Source organism: Columba livia, unplaced genomic scaffold (genome assembly GCF_036013475.1).
Source record: "Columba livia isolate bColLiv1 breed racing homer unplaced genomic scaffold, bColLiv1.pat.W.v2 Scaffold_105, whole genome shotgun sequence".
In the NCBI taxonomy this organism is placed as follows: Eukaryota; Metazoa; Chordata; class Aves; order Columbiformes; family Columbidae; genus Columba; species Columba livia.
The window spans coordinates 2,417,174-2,427,178 of record NW_027043010.1 but is presented as its reverse complement, the minus strand read 5'-3'; positions in this window follow the sequence as shown (position 1 = coordinate 2,427,178).

Genomic DNA, 10,005 nt, shown 5'->3' with positions numbered 1-10,005 from the left:
ATGTCATCAGGTGGGTGTTTTGGTGTCATACACTGAAAACAGAGCAGAAACTGTGAAATATTCCCATGATATGCATGGTCCCTGCCCCAAAGCACCATGACTCAGCCTAAGGAGATCTGCAGTTTATTTTTTTGTACTGCCAGCAGATTGTGGAAGTACAGTATAAAAACCATCCTTATGGAGAGATCTTCGTATTTTAGGCTTAGTCTAAGTGTCTCAAGTAGCTGGGGTTTTTGCTTGGGCCTAATCCATACGGTCTTATGGCTTTCCTCCTAGTCTGAAGACGAATGTGCTAGAAACTATAAAGCAAAAACATGTCCTGCAGCCTAGCCTTGCCTTGCCTGTCCTTGCCTGTCCTAGCCTTGCCTTATGTCCTTCTCATCCTGTACTCTGTCCCATCCTCTCTCACTAAGCCCTCGTCTGGCTGCATGTCTCTTCTTTCCTTTTCTCTCACTCTCCTGCTTCCTGCCTCTTTTCTTGCAATTCCTCCATCTCACTCCTGCAGCCCAACACTACTTTTTATTCTTCCTTCCCTTTCTCCTGCTCCCTTCGCTTTCTCCCTCTGTCCCATATCTTTCTTCCCGACTTGTCTCTTGCAGACTTTGGGCCAAACTGGCCCCAAGTCTGGGCATGGTTTGACAAGTTTTCAGAGGCCTGGCTGGTGGCAGCAGGGACACCAGGCAGTGACAGGCCCGGGGCTGACAGGCTCCCCATCCCCTAGGGGGCGCCTGGCTGCCACACCCAGCTGACATAGAACCTTTGTCACAATGCCCGCTACCGTGGCGAGGATGCGGTGGCTCTGCAGGTGACAGGGACACTGCAGGACTTGGTGTCAGCTCAGCAATTTCTCACTTCCCCTAAGAAGCGGAATTCTGCAAATTGCTGCCTTTGCTCTTGAAAGGATGTCATCAGGTGGGTGTTTTGGTGTCATACACTGAAAACAGAGCAGAAACTATGAAATATTCCCATGATATGCATGGTCCCTGCCCCAAAGCACCATGACTCAGCCTAAGGAGATCTGCAGCTTATTTTTTTGTACTGCCAGCAGATTGTGGAAGTACAGTATAAAAACCATCCTTATGGAGAGATCTTGGTATTTTAGGCTTAGTCTAAGTGTCTCAAGTAGCTGGGGTTTTTGCTTGGGCCTAATCCATACGGTCTTATGGCTTTCCTCCTCGTCTGAAGACGAATGTGCTAGAAACTATAAAGCAAAAACATGTCCTGCAGCCTAGCCTTGCCTTGCCTGTCCTTGCCTGTCCTAGCCTTGCCTTATGTCCTTCTCATCCTGTTCTCTGTCCCATCCTCTCTCACTAAGCCCTCGTCTGGCTGCATGTCTCTTCTTTCCTTTTCTCTCACTCTCCTGCTTCCTGCCTCTTTTCTTGCAATTCCTCCATCTCACTTCTGCAGCCCAACACTACTTTTTATTCTTCCTTCCCTTTCTCCTGCTCCCTTCGCTTTCTCCCTCTGTCCCGTATCATTCTTCCCGACTTGTCTCTTGCAGACTTTGGGCCAAACTGGCCCCAAGTCTGGGCATGGTTTGACAAGTTTTCAGAGGCCTGCCTGGTGGCAGCAGGGATACCAGGCACTGACAGGCCCGGGGCTGACAGGCTCCCCATCCCCTAGGGGGCGCCTGGCTGCCACACCCAGCTGACATAGAACCTTTGTCACAATGCCCGCTACCGTGGCGAGGATGCGGTGGCTCTGCAGGTGACAGGGACACTGCAGGACTTGGTGTCAGCTCAGCAATTTCTCACTTCCCCTAAGAAGCGGAATTCTGCAAATTGCTGCCTTTGCTCTTGAAAGGATGTCATCAGGTGGGTGTTTTGGTGTCATACACTGAAAACAGAGCAGAAACTGTGAAATATTCCCATGATATGCATGGTCCCTGCCCCAAAGCACCATGACTCAGCCTAAGGAGATCTGCAGTTTATTTTTTTGTACTGCCAGCAGATTGTGGAAGTACAGTATAAAAACCATCCTTATGGAGAGATCTTCGTATTTTAGGCTTAGTCTAAGTGTCTCAAGTAGCTGGGGTTTTTGCTTGGGCCTAATCCATACGGTCTTATGGCTTTCCTCCTAGTCTGAAGACGAATGTGCTAGAAACTATAAAGCAAAAACATGTCCTGCAGCCTAGCCTTGCCTTGCCTGTCCTTGCCTGTCCTAGCCTTGCCTTATGTCCTTCTCATCCTGTACTCTGTCCCATCCTCTCTCAGTAAGCCCTCGTCTGGCTGCATGTCTCTTCTTTCCTTTTCTCTCACTCTCCTGCTTCATGCCTCTTTTCTTGCAATTCCTCCATCTCACTCCTGCAGCCCAACACTACTTTTTATTCTTCCTTCCCTTTCTCCTGCTCCCTTCGCTTTCTCCCTCTGTCCTTTCCCTTTCTTCCCGACTTGTCTCTTGGAGACTTTGGGCCAAACTGGCCCCAAGTCTGGGCATGGTTTGACAAGTTTTCAGAGGCCTGGCTGGTGGCAGCAGGGACACCAGGCAGTGACAGGCCCGGGGCTGACAGGCTCCCCATCCCCTAGGGGGCGCCTGGCCTCCACACCCAGCTGACATAGAACCTTTGTCACAATGTCCGCTACTGTGGTGAGGATGCGGTGGCTCTGCAGGTGACAGGGACACTGCAGGACTTGGTGTCAGCTCAGCAATTTCTCACTTCCCCTAAGAAGCGGAATTCTGCAAATTGCTGCCTTTGCTCTTGAAAGGATGTCATCAGGTGGGTGTTTTGGTGTCATACACTGAAAACAGAGCAGAAACTGTGAAATATTCCCATGATATGCATGGTCCCTGCCCCAAAGCACCATGACTCAGCCTAAGGAGATCTGCAGCTTATTTTTTTGTACTGCCAGCAGATTGTGGAAGTACAGTATAAAAACCATCCTTATGGAGAGATCTTGGTATTTTAGGCTTAGTCTAAGTGTCTCAAGTAGCTGGGGTTTTTGCTTGGGCCTAATCCATACAGTCTTATGGCTTTCCTCCTAGTCTGAAGACGAATGTGCTAGAAACTATAAAGCAAAAACATGTCCTGCAGCCTAGCCTTGCCTTGCCTGTCCTTGCCTGTCCTAGCCTTGCCTTATGTCCTTCTCATCCTGTTCTCTGTCCCATCCTCTCTCACTAAGCCCTCGTCTGGCTGCATGTCTCTTCTTTCCTTTTCTCTCACTCTCCTGCTTCCTGCCTCTTTTCTTGCAATTCCTCCATCTCACTCCTGCAGCCCAACACTACTTTTTATTCTTCCTTCCCTTTCTCCTGCTTCCTTCGCTTTCTCCCTCTGTCCCATATCTTTCTTCCCGACTTGTCTCTTGGAGACTTTGGGCCAAACTGGCCCCACGTCTGGGCATGGTTTGACAAGTTTTCCGAAGCCTGGCTGGTGACAGCAGGGCCAGCAGGCAGTGACAGGCCCGGGGCTGACAGGCTCCCCATCCCCTAGGGGGCGCCTGGCAGCCACACCCAGCTGACATAGAACCTTTGTCACAATGCCCGCTACCGTGGCGAGGATGCGGTGGCTCTGCAGGTGACAGGGACACTGCAGGACTTGGTGTCAGCTCAGCAATTTCTCACTTCCCCTAAGAAGCGGAATTCTGCAAGTTGCTGCCTTTGCTCTTGAAAGGATGTCATCAGGTGGGTGTTTTGGTGTCATACACTGAAAACAGAGCAGAAACTGTGAAATATTCCCATGATATGCATGGTCCCTGCCCCAAAGCACCATGACTCAGCCTAAGGTGATCTTCAGCTTATTTTTTCTACTGCCAGCAGATTGTGGAAGTACAGTATAAAAGCCATCCTTATGGAGAGATCTTGGTATTTTAGGCTTAGTCTAAGCGTCTCAAGTAGCTGGGGTTTTTGCTTGGGCCTAATGCACACGGTCTTATGGCTTTCCTCCTAGTCTGAAGACGAATGTGCTAGAAACTATAAAGCAAAAAAATGTCCTGCAGCCTAGCCTTGCCTTGCCTGTCCTTGCCTGTCCTTGCCTTGCCTTATTTCCTTCTCATCCTGTTCTCTGTCCCATCCTCTCTCACTAATCCCTCGTCTGACTGCATGTTACTTCTTTCCTTTTCTCTCACTCTCCTCCTTCCTGCCTCTTTTCTTGCAATTCCTCCATCTCACTCCTGCAGCCCAACACTACTTTTTATTCTTACTTCCCTTTCTCCTGCTCCTTCGCTTTCTCCCTGTGTCCCATATCTTTCTTCCTGACTTGTCTCTTGGAGACTTTGGGCCAAATTGGCCCCACGTCTGGGCATGGTTTGACAAGTTTTCAGAGGCCTGGATGAGACAGCAGGGCCAGAAGGCAGTGACAGGTCCGGGGCTGACAGGCTCCCCATCCCCTAGGGGGTGCCTGGCTGCCACCCCCAGCTGACATTGAACCTTTGTCACAATGCCCGCTACCGTGGCGAGGATGCGGTGACTCTGCAGGTGACAGGGACACTGCAGGCCTTGGTGTCAGCTCAGCAATTTCACACTTCCCCTAAGAAGCGGAATTCTGCAAATTGCTGCCTTTGCTCTTGAAAGGATGTCATCAGGTGGGTGTTTTGGTGTCATACACTGAAAACAGAGCAGAAACTGTGAAATATTCCCATGATATGCATGGTCCCTGCCCCAAAGCACCATGACTCAGCCTAAGGATATCTGCAGCATATATTTTTGTACTGCCAGCAGATTGTGGAAGTACAGTATAAAAACCATCCTTATGGAGAGATCTTCGTATTTTAGGCTTAGTCTAAGCGTCTCAAGTAGCTGGGGTTTTTGCTTGGGCCTAATCCATACGGTCTTATGGCTTTCCTCCTCGTCTGAAGGCGAATGTGCTAGAAACTATAAAGCAAAAAAATGTCCTGCAGCCTAGCCTTGCCTTGCCTGTCCTTGCCTTGCCTTATTTCCTTCTCATCCTGTTCTCTGTCCCATCCTCTCTCACTAAGCCCTCGTCTGGCTGCATGTCTCTTCTTTCCTTTTCTCTCACTCTCCTGCTTCCTGCCTCTTTTCTTGCAATTCCTCCATCTCACTCCTGCAGCCCAACACTACTTTTTATTCTTCCTTCCCTTTCTCCTGCTCCCTTCGCTTTCTCCCTCTGTCCCATATCTTTCTTCCCGACTTGTCTCTTGCAGACTTTGGGCCAAATTGGCCCCACGTCTGGGCATGGTTTGACAAGTTTTCCAAGGCCTGGCTGGTGACAGCAGGGCCAGCAGGCAGTGACAGGCCCAGGGCTGAGAGGTTCCCCATCCCATAGGGGTCGCCTGGCTGCCACACCCAGCTGACATTGAACCTTTGTCACAATGCCCGCTACCGTGGCGAGGATGCGGTGACTCTGCAAGTGACAGGGACACTGCAGGACTTGGTGTCAGCTCAGCAATTTCTCACTTCCCCTAAGAAGCGGAATTCTGCAAATTGCTGCCTTTGCTCTTGAAAGGATGTCATCAGGTGGGTGTTTTGGTGTCATACACTGAAAACCGAGCAGAAACTGTGAAATATTCCCATGATATGCATGGTCCCTGCCCCAAAGCACCATGACTCAGCCTAAGGAGATCTGCAGTTTATTTTTTTGTACTGCCAGCAGATTGTGGAAGTACAGTATAAAAACCATCCTTATGGAGAGATCTTCGTATTTTAGGCTTAGTCGAAGTGTCTCAAGTAGCTGGGGTTTTTGCTTGGGCCTAATCCATACGGTCTTATGGCTTTCCTCCTAGTCTGAAGACGAATGTACTAGAAACTATAAAGCAAAAAAATGTCCTGCAGCCTAGCCTTGCCTTGCCTGTCCTTGCCTGTCCTTGCCTTGCCTTATTTCCTTCTCATCCTGTTCTCTGTCCCATCCTCTCTCACTAAGCCCTCGTCTGGCTGCATGTCTCTTCTTTCCTTTTCTCTCACTCTCCTGCTTCCTGCCTCTTTTCTTGCAATTCCTCCATCTCACTCCCGCAGACCAACACTACTTTTTATTCTTCCTTCCCTTTCTCCTGCTCCCTTCGCTTTCTCCCTCTGTCCCATATCTTTCTTCCCGACTTGTCTCTTGGAGACTTTGGGCCAAATTGGCCCCACGTCTGGGCATGGTTTGACAACTTTTCAGAGGCCTGGCTGGTGACAGCAGGGCCAGCAGGCAGTGACAGGTCCGGGGCTGACAGGCTCCCCATCCCCTAGGGGGTACCTGGCTGCCACACCCAGCTGATATTGAACCTTTGTCACAATGCCCGGTACCGTGGCGAGGATGCCGTGACTCTGCAAGTGACAGGGACACTTCAGGACTTGGTGTCAGCTCAGCAATTTCTCACTTCCCCTAAGAAGCGGAATTCTGCAAGTTGCTGCCTTTGCTCTTGAAAGGATGTCATCAGGTGGGTGTTTTGGTGTCATACACTGAAAACCGAGCAGAAACTGTGAAATATTCCCATGATATGCATGGTCCCTGCCCCAAAGCACCATGACTCAGCCTAAGGAGATCTGCAGTTTATTTTTTTGTACTGACAGCAGATTGTGGAAGTACAGTATAAAAACCATCCTTATGGAGAGATCTTGGTATTTTAGGCTTAGTCTAAGCGTCTCAAGTAGCTGGGGTTTTTGCTTGGGCCTAATCCACATGGTCTTATGGCTTTCCTCCTAGTCTGAAGACGAATGTGCTAGAAACTATAAAGCAAAAAAATGTCCTGCAGCCTAGCCTTGCCTTGCCTGTCCTTGCCTGTCCTTGCCTTGCCTTATTTCCTTCCCATCCTGTTCTCTGTCCCATCCTCTCTCACTAAGCCCTCGTCTGGCTGCATGTCTCTTCTTTCCTTTTCTCTCACTCTCCTGCTTCCTGCCTCTTTTCTTGCAATTCCTCCATCTCACTCCTGCAGCAAAACACTACTTTTTATTCTTCCTTCCCTTTCTCCTGCTCCTTCACTTTCTCCCTCTGTCCCACATCTTTCTTCCCGACTTGTCTCTTGGAGACTTCGGCCCAAATTGGCCCCACGTCTGGGCATGGTTTGACAAGTTTTCCGAAGCCTGGCTGGTGAGAACAGGGCCAGCAGGCAGTGACAGGCCCAGGGCTGACAGGCTCCCCATCCCCTAGGGGGCACCTGGATGCCACACCCAGCTGACATTGAACCTTTGTCACAATGCCCGCTACCGTGGCGAGGATGCGGTGACTCTGCAGGTGACAGGGACACTGCAGGACTTGGTGTCAGCTCAGCAATTTCTCACTTCCCCTAAGAAGCGGAATTCTGCAAATTGCTGCCTTTGCTCTTGAAAGGATGTCATCAGGTGGGTGTTTTGGTGTCATACACAGAAAACAGAGCAGAAACTGTGAAATATTCCCATGATATGCATGGTCCCTGCCCCAAAGCACCATGACTCAGCCTAAGGAGATCTGCAGCATATATTTTTGTACTGCCAGCAGATTGTGGAAGTACAGTATAAAAACCATCCTTATGGAGAGATCTTGGTATTTTAGGCTTAGTCTAAGCGTCTCAAGTAGCTGGGGTTTTTGCTTGGGCCTAATCCACATGGTCTTATGGCTTTCCTCCTAGTCTGAAGACGAATGTGCTAGAAACTATAAAGCAAAAAAATGTCCTGCAGCCTAGCCTTGCCTTGCCTGTCCTTGCCTGTCCTTGCCTTGCCTTATTTCCTTCTCATCCTGTTCTCTGTCCCATCCTCTCTCACTAAGCCCTCGTCTGGCTGCATGTCTCTTCTTTCCTTTTCTCTCACTCTCCTGCTTCCTGCCTCTTTTCTTGCAATTCCTCCATCTCACTCCTGCAGCCCAACACTACTTTTTATTCTTCCTTCCCTTTCTCCTGCTCGATTCGCTTTCTCCCTATGTTCCATATCTTTCCTCCCGACTTGTATCTTGCAGACTTTGGGCCAAATTGGACCAACGTCTGGGCATGGTTTGACAAGTTTTCAGAGGCCTGGCTGGTGACAGCAAGGCCAGCAGGCAGTGACAGGCCCGGGGCTGACAGGCTCCCCATCCCCTAGGGGGCGCCTGGCTACCACACCCAGCTGACATAGAACCTTTGTCACAATGCCCGCTACCGTGGCGAGGATGCGGTGAATCTGCAGGTGACAGGGACACTGCAGGACTTGGTGTCAGCTCAGCAATTTCTCACTTCCCCTAAGAAGCGGAATTCTGCAAATTGCTGCCTTTGCTCTTGAAAGGATGTCATCAGGTGGGTGTTTTGGTGTCATACACAGAAAACAGAGCAGAAACTGTGAAATATTCCCATGATATGCATGGTCCCTGCCCCAAAGCACCATGACTCAGCCTAAGGAGATCTGCAGCTTATTTTTTTGTACTGCCAGCAGATTGTGGAAGTACAGTATAAAAACCATCCTTATGGAGAGATCTTCGTATTTTAGGCTTAGTCTAAGTGTCTCAAGTAGCTGGAGTTTTTGCTTGCGCCTAATCCATACGGTCTTATGGCTTTCCTCCTAGTCTGAAGACGAATGTGCTAGAAACTATAAAGCAAAAAAGTGTCCGGCAGCCTAGCCTTGCCTTGCCTGTCCTTGCCTGTCCTTGCCTTGCCTTATTTCCTTCTCATACTGTTCTCTGTCCCATCCTCTCTCACTAAGCCCTCGTCTGGCTGCATGTCTCTTATTTCCTTTTCTCTCACTCTCCTGCTTCCTGCAACTTTTCTTGCAATTCCTCCATCTCACTCCTGCAGCAAAACACTACTTTTTATTCTTCCTTCCCTTTCTCCTGCTCCTTCACTTTCTCCCTCTGTCCCACATCTTTCTTCCCGACTTGTCTCTTGGAGACTTTGGCCCAAATTGGCCCCACGTCTGGGCATGGTTTGACAAGTTTTCCGAAGCCTGGCTGGTGAGAACAGGGCCAGCAGGCAGTGACAGGCCCAGGGCTGACAGGCTCCCCATCCCCTAGGGGGCACCTGGATGCCACACCCAGCTGACATTGAACCTTTGTCACAATGCCCGCTACCGTGGCGAGGATGCGGTGACTCTGCAGGTGACAGGGACACTGCAGGACTTGGTGTCAGCTCAGCAATTTCTCACTTCCCCTAAGAAGCGGAATTCTGCAAATTGCTGCCTTTGCTCTTGAAAGGATGTCATCAGGTGGGTGTTTTGGTGTCATACACTGAAAACAGAGCAGAAACTGTGAAATATTCCCATGATATGCATGGTCCCTGCCCCAAAGCACCATGACTCAGCCTAAGGAGATCTGCAGCTTATTTTTTTTGTACTGACAGCAGATTGTGGAAGTACAGTATAAAAACCATCCTTACGGAGAGATCTTCGTATTTCAGGCTTAGTCTAAGTGTCTCAAGTAGCTGGAGTTTTTGCTTGGGCCTAATCCATACGGTCTTATGGCTTTCCTCCTCGTCTGAAGACGAATGTGCTAGAAACTATAAAGCAAAAAAATGTCCTGCAGCCTAGCCTTGCCTTGCCTGTCCTTGCCTGTCCTTGCCTTGCCTTATTTCCTTCTCATACTGTTCTCTGTCCCATCCTCTCTCACTAAGCCCTCGTCTGGCTGCATGTCTCTTATTTCCTTTTCTCTCACTCTCCTGCTTCCTGCAACTTTTCTTGCAATTCCTCCATCTCACTCCTGCAGCAAAACACTACTTTTTATTCTTCCTTCCCTTTCTCCTGCTCCTTCACTTTCTCCCTCTGTCCCACATCTTTCTTCCCGACTTGTCTCTTGGAGACTTTGGCCCAAATTGGCCCCACGTCTGGGCATGGTTTGACAAGTTTTCCGAAGCCTGGCTGGTGAGAACAGGGCCAGCAGGCAGTGACAGGCCCAGGGCTGACAGGCTCCCCATCCCCTAGGGGGCACCTGGATGCCACACCCAGCTGACATTGAACCTTTGTCACAATGCCCGCTACCGTGGCGAGGATGCGGTGACTCTGCAGGTGACAGGGACACTGCAGGACTTGGTGTCAGCTCAGCAATTTCTCACTTCCCCTAAGAAGCGGAATTCTGCAAATTGCTGCCTTTGCTCTTGAAAGGATGTCATCAGGTGGGTGTTTTGGTGTCATACACTGAAAACAGAGCAGAAACTGTGAAATATTCCCATGATATGCATGGTCCCTGCCCCAAAGCACCAT